This window comes from Malaclemys terrapin, chromosome 1 (genome assembly GCF_027887155.1).
Source record: "Malaclemys terrapin pileata isolate rMalTer1 chromosome 1, rMalTer1.hap1, whole genome shotgun sequence".
NCBI classification, from domain to species: Eukaryota; Metazoa; Chordata; order Testudines; family Emydidae; genus Malaclemys; species Malaclemys terrapin.
The window spans coordinates 179,243,287-179,255,339 of record NC_071505.1 but is presented as its reverse complement, the minus strand read 5'-3'; positions in this window follow the sequence as shown (position 1 = coordinate 179,255,339).

Below are 12,053 nucleotides of genomic sequence, written 5' to 3'. Positions count from 1 at the left end.
AGGGGATTGGGGTGCAGAAGGGGTGTGGGATGCAGCAGGGGGCTCAGGGCAGGGGGTTGAGGTGCAGGCAGGGGCTCAGGGCAGGGGATTGGGGTACAGAAGGGGTGTGGGATGCAGCAGGGGGCTCAGGGCAGGGAGTTGGGGTGCAGGAGGGGTGTGGGATGTGGCAGGGGGCTCAGGGCAGGGGGTTAGGGTGCAGCAGGGGTTGGGGTTCAGGCAGGGAGCTCAGGGCAGGGGATTGGGGTGCAGAAGGCTCAGGGCAGGGGGTTAGGGTGCAGCAGGGGTTGGGGTTCAGGCAGGGAGCTCAGGGCAGGGGATTGGGGTGTAGGAGGGGTGTGGGATGTGGCAGGGGGCTCAGGGCAGGGGGTTGAGCTGCAGGCAGGAGGCTCGAGGGGGGCAATCCCACGGGTGTAGTTTGCCCACCCCGGCCTGGAGGTAGGCTGAGGGGGCGGGCATGGGCTGCTCGGCAGGCCGCAGGAAATAGCCCCGCGGGCCATGTGTTTGAGACCCCTGGACTAGAAAATACTTCCTCTCCTCATATAACACATATATGTAAATAGTATTGCAAACTTCAAGTACTAAAAAATCATGAGTCAGGCCTCCCAAAATCATGAGATTGCCTTAAAAATCGTGAGGTTTTTGTTAAAAAAATAATACTTTTGGAATTCTTTTTCCTTGCCTTACCACGTGAAAGATAAAAGCTGACCTTTCTTTTGGTTTGTTTTTAATAAATGAAAGTTGCCTATTTCACACACACTCAATTCCAGCACCTAGGGCCTTAAGAAAAACAATGAAATATGGCAAGACTCATGATACAATTGTGAGATCTGGCAACCCTGTGTAAATGTCTCTGTATATTTGGTTTTAGAATCAACAGATACTTGTTAAATTGAAAAATAATTAAATAGGTAAACTTTATGGCATGATTTGGGTTCATATAAGTGAAGATAGAAAAGAACCAAGACAATACCACTTACATTTAAAGAAATGCTACGAGTCAGAATTACAAATTGAGGACAAGATTGGTGAGGGGAGAAATATTTTCAGGTTTCAGAGGAAGCTTTAAGTCATGGATAGGTAAATATATATGGGTGCGTAGGTGGGTGACCAGCACTTTTGCACAGCGGGAAGATGATCTATGACTGGGATGCCTAGGTGATGCCATAATAAATAACAATAATAGGCATTTTTAAGAAGTCCATTAACATTTTCTTTCCCCCATCTATAAATCCTTGACTTTCATAAACAGCCTCCTAGAGACCCTCCTGGAGTGTGATGGATTTCCCAGTCTGTAGAAGTGAATGTTTTCAATAGTGCTCCTGAGGACAGCTTCAGAATCAGAAAAACATTGATCCCCATAGGGGGCCGGCATTCATCACTCACCACGTTCATAATGAAGCAACAGTTTTCATTCACAACTACATCCTGATGATGCCTGAGCAGATGAATCCTTTGGATTTGGATTGCTTTGTTGTTCAGTTCTACTTGATCAAATGAGACCCCCCACAAAATCAATACTCTGTTGAGTTCAGCAGCAAGGTACATTTCATGTCTTTGCTCCCTTTGATTCAGAATCTATTTTTGCCTAAGAACTGTATTTGTGCAGACATTAAAAACAAATTAACTGTGATTCTAAATGAGATTTCCTATTGCAGTAAATATTTGTCCTACTTTAAGAAGGGTTTCTGTTTCAAATACTTATTATGATAGCGAGGAAATAAATGAGGAAAACAAATTGGCATTAGGCAATTTTCCTTTTTGACTGGCTTCTGGCTGTTCTTAGTAGTAGTAGTATTCCATCATGTAATTGGCTAAGGAGCACTCCTAATCAGGCAATCATCAGGTAATCCCTGTACAAGTCCTGAATCATTAGCCATATGACTCATTTCACAGAAACAAAATTTCAAAAGTGAAGCTATTCAAGAGCATAGCCACATTCCTTCGTCGGCATCTGAGGCTTTTGAGATGGGGAGGTATCCTAGCTACATACTTATTGAACACCACATTCCTGTTCCACTCTTCAGCTGGAAAACTCATTGACAGATCAGTGGATCTGACCCTTGCTCCTGAAATTACAGAGCTTTTGTTTTGGTTAGATTAATTACACAAGAATGTAAGGCATTCCACTACCACATTTCCACAGCTTGAAGAGCTATGAAAATCCCAGCAAGCACATAGGCCTATCCAGCACATAAAATGACCTGCTCTAGAAGCCTTCTCCCTCCCCCCTTCCATCAGTCCCTGACTCTTGATGTTCCATGACCAAAAGTTGTACAGCCTCCCACTGGACAGCACTCTGCATGCTTGGGACTCTCACTGAGATATAATTACAAAGTGAGGACAAAATGGAAAGATCTGCTGTGCTAGGATACTGTGATATCCTTGTGACGAAGATACTTGGCCACTAGGAAATGAAACAAGAACACTCAACTCGTTTCACATAAGCCCCAAAGCAGTCGTCTGTCAGTAATAACATATGGTCATCATTAATTTGGGCTGAATTCAAACTGACAATCGATGGACTAAAGACTGGTAAATTACCAATCCTCTGAGCTGTCTAGTCCCCCAGTTTCTTACTTGCTTACAGGCATTTCTTGTAAATTTTATTTTTAGGGATTCATGCACTAGAACACTGCAAATGTGTAGCTTGCAAACAATGCAGGTGAAAGCTGAAATCCCAGCAGAATAACTGTTTCCATAGAATAAAGATTCCCAGGAATATATTTATGCTGGTAAGTAGTTTTGGGGGAAAATTAAACCTATATGATGGAGCTAAATTTGCTGAACATTTCCATTTACTATTTACATACAGGGCATCCCGTTTGCAAAAGTAGTAATGTTCAACCAATTGAATAATCTTTCAGATTAGTCCCAAGTACTTTGTGAGGAGTTCTGTTCTGAGTGTCTCATACTCTAGAAGAGTTTGTTAAAATATGGAATATATTACTTCTGATTCATAAAAGAAATATTTTAAACCATATTTATCATGATTTCCTCTCTTCCCTTCACAGTAAATAGATGCAATAGAAAAATCACATGTACACAAATGCAAATCTTGTTCCATATTATAAATCTTCACTGGACCCAAATAAAATACAACTGCAAATGCCATTGTTTGATTGAATTTGTACTAATTATCAAGTTGCATCAAAATCTTTGCAAAAATATTAAAATGATCAAAATGGGAAAACACTTCAATGTTGTTAAGCATTAGACATTCCATTAGATTCTTCCAGTTTGAGAAGTAATGGTTTGACACCAATATAGTCATGACTCTCCAATCTGTCGCTACTCATATACAATCCTTACAAACTTTTACATTGTACAGTGCTTCAGGGAGTAGATATTTGAATATTATACATAAAGAAATCAAATATAAAATGTGTCTGCATTTTAATACTTTCTGTATGCTATATGCCTTTATAAGAGTTTTATTTTTATATTTAAGGATATTAGGAGGAGTATTTTTAACACAAATGGTCAGATGATCCATCACAATTGCGGCAGTATTCAACCCAGTGAGTGAGCCCTATCTTAATTGGCTTTAATTAATCACATTACTTTGGTGCTTCAGATTTCTGTGCATTACAGCATTTTTACTGCAGGCCTTTCTTCAGTGATTTATTCTTTAAATGTAAACCTTCCTGAAAATGCACATTTTCTGTACATGAATCATCTCACACAGGGAAAAGCCTAACTCATTCATAAATGACCCTCTTCTACATGAAAGATCATTGCCAAACAAATACATCTGGAACACACAAAAGACAAGCAACCACTGTCAATCTGCACAATCTTGCTACAAAATATTGTATTACTGTGCCTACATTTCCCAGTGTACTTGTGGGGTGTGGAAATCTGGAAGGATCTGCTGACACCCGAAAAGGCTGTCTAGCCCAGACATTTATCACAATATGATAGTACAAGTATTTAGCTCTATATAGTGCTTTTCATCCATAGATTTCAAAGCACTTTACAAAGGATAGTCAATATAATCTTGGGTCAAATCCTACTTGTCTTACTCTCCCAAGGAGGGCCTTGAAATTAATGAGACTACTTGTGTGAGCAAGAAATCAGTCCCTCACAGTGTTTGGGTTACCATACGTCCGGATTTCCCCGGACATGTCCAGCTTTTTGGTGCTCAAATCCCCTCCGGGGGGAATTTCCAAAGAGACGGACGTGTCCGGGGAAATAGGGAGGCATAAGCCAGGGTCCGCCCAGCACGATCCGCCGGGTCCGCAGCGCAGCCCAGCTGCCCCAGCTACAATGCTCAGGTGGGGAACGGGGGGAGGGAGGGGGCTCGGGCTTCCCTCGCGGGTGGGGACCCCCCTAGCCACTGGGGGACCCTTCCTGTGGCCCCGTGGCCCCGTTGCCCCGCGCAGCTCGGAACCCGGCACCGTGGGAGCTGTTTCCCGCGGGGACAGACAGGCCGGGGAACGTGCTCGGCGGCAGGAAGGAAGCTGCAGCCGGGGCTGCAGTGACCCACGCTGTCAAGTGTCTGAAGCCCCCAGCAGGCAGAGGCTGCCGGGTGAGTGGGGGAGAAGGGCAGGTGGGGGCATAGAGGCTGCAGGGGCAGGGCAGGCGGGGGGGGGGTGCAGGGGCTGCAGGGCGAGGAGGAGCAGTGCAGGCAGGGGCATAGAGGCTGCAGGGGCAGGGCAGGCGGGGGGTGCAGGGGCTGCAGGGCGAGGAGGAGCAGTGCAGGCAGGGACAGAGGCTGCAGGGGCAGGGCAGGCGGGGGGGTGCAGGGGCTGCAGGGTGAGTGGGGAGCAGGGGTCTCAGAGGCTGCAGAGGCGGGGGGGTGCAGAGGCAGGGCAGGCAGGGGGCGCAGAGGCTGCAGGGGTAGGGGGTGCAGGGCGAGTGAGGAGCAGGGGTCACAGAGGCTGCAGGGGCGGGGGGAGTGCAGGGGCAGGGCAGGTGGGGGGCACAGAGGCTGCAGGGGCAGGGGGATGCAGGGGCTGCAGGGTGAGTGGGGAGCAGGGGTCACAGACTGCAGGGCGAGTGGGGAGCAGGGAAGCACTTAGCAACCCCCAACCAAGATCAGAACGCGAGGGAGAAGGGGGAATGCAGGGTGCTCAGAGGAGGGGACAGAGGCTTTGGGGAAGGGGCGGGGTTGGGGCGGAGTTGCGGTGGGACCGGGGTGGGGAAGGGGGTGGGAAAGGGGCGGAGTTGGGGCAGAGCCAGGCTCCCGTGGAGTGTCCTTTTTTCAGTGTTGAAATATGGTAACCCTACACAGTGTGTACTTTCAGGTTAAATCTCCTAATGTAGCATATTGGTAGTAGCTTTTCTATTAGCAAAACTAATGCCCATAAGGTTAGCTACTGGCAATTTCTCTCTTTCTCCAGCTGCCAGACAAGGAGTCTGGTTAGTGTAGTCAAATAGGCATTTCTTACACTAAAACTTACCATGAGAATGCATTCAAATCACTGGGGTCCCAGTCTGTTTCCTCCCCCCCTCCCCAATGCCATGCACACACACAGATCCCAGAGGGAATCCTCTGCACACATCTGCCAGTGGTACACAATTTCTGCAGGGTTCAGGGTCACCAAAGTGGGAGGCAGTGGAGACTGGCCAGGCTAAAAGAAGAGCCAGGGATTGTACATCATCTTCCTCTCCAGCCCCACAGAGATGTCCCAAAGAAGACAATTGAGCCCCAAGGTGTATCTTTTCCACAAAGCCTTGCCACAGGAGAACAAAGGGCAGCTGTCATCTGGGGGAGTCCTTAACAGCACAGCTCTGATGGAAGTGTACTGCCAGGGAGCCAGGTAATCTACCAGGGACCAGAACCAGTACAGAGACAATGTCTCCACACAGATGGCCCTGCATCCTTTAGATTTACCAGGGTTTAAAACAGCCCCACCAGAGGCCTCTTCTGCAGTGGGGAGAGCATCCCTGGATGGGATGATAGGGACGCACGAGAAGCTCATCGCAGAGATTTCCTTCCACTGAATCTTCTCCTGTGGCAAGGGATATGTGCATATATTTCCATAGTACTCCCCCAAAAGCATACGTGGTTTAGTTGTGTTCTATATTGCATTAATAACCAGTGGAGGAAGTGTGGTAAATATGGATGTTGTTTTGTGGGAGTAAATAACCCAGATCAAATTTTTGGAAACCAGTTTCTTATGCTTCCTTGACTTTTAATATCGGTTTCATGCAATTATGCTTTTATAGGCAACAACTGCAGATGAACTTAACAGAGAAACTTATCCATATGGCAGAAAAAAATCAAAATTAGAAATAAGGCACAGTATTTTAACAGTGAGGGTGATTAAATGTTGATACAAACTGCCAAAAGAAGTGATGGATTGTCCATCTCTTGATATCTTCAAATCAAGAGTGGATGCCTTTCTGGAAGATATGCTGTGGTCAATACAAAAGTAACTATTGGATGAAATTTTATGATCTGTGTTCTAAGGAGGTCAGACTTATATAACCTAATAATATCTTCTAGCTTTAAAAAAAAAAAAAAAACACCACCACCACAATGGATCCATGAATACAGCTTGTTACAACCTGGCCCAGTTTCCCTCTGGACGGTCACCAGTCTGTTGGAAGAAGACCTGAACACTGGGTCCCACATGCTTCTAAGCCACCTGGATCTTGTCAGAGTCTAGTCACTCTTCTACATCTGGATTTCTAATGTGCACTTCCAGGCTCAGCCCTCTGGTTTGAGCCATTCATGGGGCATAGGGATCTCACCCCTTCTGTGAGTCCTGCCTGGATAAGTCTGTCAGTGCTTCAAGCTACACAGGGTCCATCCTGCCTCCTCATTTGCTCCTGGCCAGTGGCGATTGACAGAAGCCTCTTTCCTAAAAGCAGTCTGTGTTGCCTCTTTTTGCCATGTGCTCTACTGGCATGCTTGTCCCTTTCCCCCTTGGGATTCCTGTGTAGAGTCCATTGTTCCACAGAGATGGGCCAGTAGTTAAGAGATCATCAGAGTCAATGGCCCTACGTTGTTGTCTTGATGGCTTCTCAGAGATCATCCTTCAAAAAGGGGTCAAGCACCCTTCTTGTGAAGGGTAGCTGACTAGAGTACAACATTAACTTACCATGGGCAAGCTTAGATATGAGTTCAGCATAGGGTGACCAGATGTCCCGTTTTTATAGGGACAGTCCCATTTTTTGGGACTTTTTCTTATATAGGCACCCATTACCCCCACGCCCCCATCCTGTTTTTTTTCCACAGTTGCTATCTGGTCACCCTAGTTCAGCACATAACACAAAAAGGACCCCTAATCCAAAATGGAGGTTGCAATACAAAATGGAGGTCACAATTTGACACAGACATAGCCTATTCTGTCTCACAGCTTTATTTGGACAGGTTCGCTTACCCTTCCACTACCTCCTTTGGCATAATTGTTTAGCCTAGGCTTCATGAAGTCTGTGTATTTTTTGGTTTATTGGTAAATGGCTGGTTTTAATAGGGATTTGATTAAGTGCACACTTATTGTCTCATAAGATAAAATATGAAACTGGTGCATGCATCATAGCATCTTTTACTAAAACAAATTACATACAACTTCCAACTAATAATCCCAGTCTAATAGAGTTCATCACAGTAATGAAATGAAACTCCATACTGACCAATATAAAGTAGTATACACTGATCCTGTTCGCAAGACTGAATAAATAACAGAATTAAAGGAAAAAAATAGAAGTTTGAGTGAACTGAAACAAGTTGTCATTCTTGACATGGCCTTCACTCTGTGACATAGAAACAATATAAAAATAATTGCTTCAAACATAAAAATAAATATTAGACACCAGATACAATTTTCAGAAGTGCCTATGACACAAAGCCTCAGAAGTATTTGAGTGCCCAACTCCCAGATGTCCAAATACCTTTCAGGATCTGGGCCTAGTGAGTGTATAGTTTCCCCAGATTGATGATAAAATCCTTTCTGCAATAATTGAGGAGTCTCTCTTTTTCCACATCCTAAGAGTTCTAAAATGTAAGAGTGAATAATTATCATTTACTGATTTATATTGTGCCTATGTGTTGCATTGCTCTTCACACAAATGCAAGGCGAGCTTGTGTTCTGCAAATACGTTGTTTTATTTTACCATAACATCCCTATACCAATGCAGAACCAGCCTGAAGTTCTCCATTTTGCTCAGCAGTCACTGAGCCCTGCATTTAGATGAAGGGCGTCCATTTGAACTCTCCAGCCACCTGCCACATCCTTACTTAACAATAGCAGATCTTCCACACAAGTGTTTTGTAAAAAAAGGTCCTTAGACCAGAAAGTTTACATTGTAAGGCCCTGGTCATGCAAGTACTTTAGAAAAAGCAGATGCCTGCACCACCATGGAGTCAGTCCCATTTAAGTCAATGGAGCTACATACAGGAACAGGAGTCCACCTGCAGAGAGCAACTTGAGACACAAGAAGTCGTCAAGCAATTAGGTGGTGCAGTGTGTCCACTACTTGTAACACCATGCCCCTGGTTGGGTCATTAGCATTGTGAACCAAAGTGTGGATCTGAAAGCCAAAGCCTCTACTACCTGAGCAGAAAGCTCCACATCTGTTAGCCAAGGCTGTATCAAGCTCATAACGTTTATATGTGGCCAAGCCATCACCAGAGGGGGGCAGAGTACCACATTGAGGAAGGTTGTGGGGAGAGAGTGGGACATGCTTAACTCAGCATTTCCTGGTTTTCTGAGGTTTACACAGAAGGATTTGCCATTATGGAAGGATAAAAGGCACTGCCAGTCAACCTTAACTCTGTGTTAACCAAGTGTTGGGGGAGTGAATTGCTAGTTTCATGATTTTGGTTTGAGGTTTTATCAGATTTACTACTGCTTTGTTACCCCTAAGAGGCGCATTAATATGGCTTTTGGAAAGCTGTGTTTTAAATATCAGGGAGGGGGTTCCAAGTGTAGAGGGCTGCACAGAAGGCAGCACAGAGAGGAGAGCGTTAGAAGGATGTGAAGGGAACGGTGAGGATACAGCGATACTGCTGCATGGAGATCAAGTGCCTTGATGGTTGGCCAACAGTTGAAACAGGGCAAGGGGAAATAACATTGGCAAGCAGCAGTCTCAAAAGTGGTGACAGTAGAATATCATGTTGCTGCAGGAAGCAGAACTATTCCATTCCCTTCCTTTGCCTAGAAATGCTTTCAGTGTTTACCACTGAAATTATTTTAACATATGCAGCATACTTTGAGTACCTGTAGAGTGAATTATAATGGACACTGTGCATACACTATGTACTGAAAGCACTTGATGCCTTCAGTGCTAAGTAACTGAGGCTTTGTGCCACTCTTTCAGGTTACTGAACATCAACACATTGGCATTATAAGATATAAGCCACCAATCCAAACCAAATGACAATGTTCTTAACATGTTCGATTTCTCTACTTAACAGCTGTCACATGGAGCAGTGCAGACCACCTGGGTGAAGCACACATCAAAATCTCATATATTTATGTTAAAAGTCAGGCGAGTTAAATTCTTGCTGCCAGTGCAGTTTGGCTTCTTATAATCACATTAAATTGGCACTTCTGTTCCTGTGTATTGAAAGGCTCTGATTTCACTTTTTGCCTTTCAGGGGCTGCTAGAGTTCCAATTTAAAATTAATTCTTCAGCGCTCCCTTGCTTTCCTTTTTAGTGAATCGTTTTTTATTTCATTCATGCACATTCTGTAACTATTAATAATTCAGATCCTGTTCCTGCAAAGGCAGGGTCCCACATGGAGCCTCACTGCAGTCAATGGGGATTTGCCCACCCCATTCTTTTTCCATGATCAGAGTCCTAGGGAAGTGGGGGGAAACAGATATTTGAAAACATTTTCAAGTTCTTGTACCTCCTCCTGATGATATCTGCACTCAGGATACCTCTACAGAGCACAGTGCTAATTAAAAGCATTTTACCATTTTTTATAGGTATTGAACATGTGTTAACTGTTTTAAGATACCAAATTCAGTTCTTCTTATTCCCCTCCTTAGGTCCCTAAGTTGCAGCTCCTGTCTCACTGGAAACAGTGATGGGGAGCTCTTTGCCTGTTAGCAAATGGCCCATTTCAACAGTGTTTCTTCAGAAAAAGCTCTCATTGAAACTATGGCCCTGATCATGCAAACACTTATACTTATGCTTGACTTTATGCAGAAGAGGAGTCTCACTGACTGCAGTAAGCTAGACACACACGTGTTTGCAGGTTTGGGGCCTATGTGAGGGCCAACACTAGAGACTTCGTAGGTAGACAAAAAAAAATTTGGAGCAAGCAACCCCAATTCAGCTGTGCAGAGCCATGATAATATAAGATCAGAGGGCCAAGAGGGGGCCCAACAGAAGTTATTCTACAATGCAAGGGATGGAAAGACCAGTGCAGGGCAGGAGATGGGCAGGTGATCAGAAGGTATAAATAGAAACCAGAACCAAACAGATAGAAAGTGGACTGAATTTCATTAAAGGAGTAACACAAAACCTTCTTGCAACCCCCTGTAGTGCCTTGGATACCCAGGAGCTAAGGAAACAAGACAGTGGAAACAGCTCTTTAAAACCTTCATGTATTAATAGATGAAGATAAATGTTATAGTGATAGAGTGTGTTTGGCCGCAGTATGCTGGGAGGTGAGGAGACTAAAGTACAAGAAGTCTTCCAGAGCTTCCTAGCATGCAGGGAAATGATTGCACTTGTCACAGCCCCAGTTGCGATCCCCTTGCTGGACACTCACCAAGCTACTGTGTTTGGATCCCACCACACTGGGCCAGCATGCTCCTAAGCTCTGCTTGGTACTGACAGGCTCCAGCATTGTCTTTTTCTTTGGCCTCTCTGGCACACTACATGGGTACAGACTCTCTTGTCACAGAGATGGGACCTCATAGTGAGGCTGACCAAGGCCCCCAGGACACCCAGTTGCTTAAGTACAGCCTTTCTCAAAGCTTCAACCCTTGTGGGTACTGTTTTACAGTTTACCTCCCCAGGGACACGTGATTGTTAAAGCACATAACACAGAGACTTTGCAAAAGGGATTCTAAAACAACTATTCTTTACAGTAGTCAGTACAGAAATATACAGATCCAGGGAAAACAAAAAACACACCCACACACCATTACCTGCCTCAGTTTCCTCACCTCAGTGGTGTGTGCTTTGGGCTTCGGTCAGAGTCCTTCAGGGTGTCCAGGATCCTCCTCTTGCACAGCATTGCTTTCTGCTGCTGGTCTCTTCTCTGGCTCTAAAATGGCTGGTGAGAGAAGCCTCCTCTTATAAAGTTGCAAGTCCCCTGTCATGTGATCCTCTGATTGGCCTCATCAGGTGTTCAAAGTCCCCACCAGGTGCTCTGTTGCTAGCCCACCTTTCAGAACCAGTTTTCTTGGTTTGGCACCCTTCTTTGTCCAATGCTACTTCCGTTTGAATTGGAGGTTATCAAGGTTTGACCATCCTCCATTTTTAGTCCTGTGTCACTACCCCTTGGAATTGCATCCCGGGGTGTAGGTAAAAAGACAACAGGCAAGGCAGACTAGTTTAGCACTCAAAATGGAGTTTGCAGTTGATAAAGACATATCCAGAGAGTTCATAAACTTAAACAGATTTCATAAATTGTACATAGACAGCTTTCCCAAAGTGTCACATTACTACACCCCTTTAAAGGGTTTATCCTACATTCCTCCTGCCCACCAGGCATCTGCATCCTTCTGCTGGCTGGTCCAAGCAAAGAGGGGAAAAGAACCAAAAGAGATTAGAGGAGCTTGGGTTGTTTAGTCTGACAAAGCGAAGGCTGAGGGGGGATATGATTGCTATCTTTAAATATATCAGAGGGGTTAATACAAGGGAGGGAGAGGAATTATTCCAGTTTAGTACTAATGTGGACACGAGAACGAATGGATACAAACTGGCCGGGGGGAAGTTTAGGCTTGAAATTAGACGAAGGTTTCTGACCGTCAGAGGGGTGAAATATTGGAACGGCCTTCCGAGGGAAACGGTGGGGGCGACGGACCTGTCTGGTTTTAAGATTAAGTTGGATAAGTTTATGGAGGGAATGGTTTAATGATAAAACATAGTAGCCAAGGAAAACCAAGCAATGGTACATGAACAGCATAATGGCCAACAAG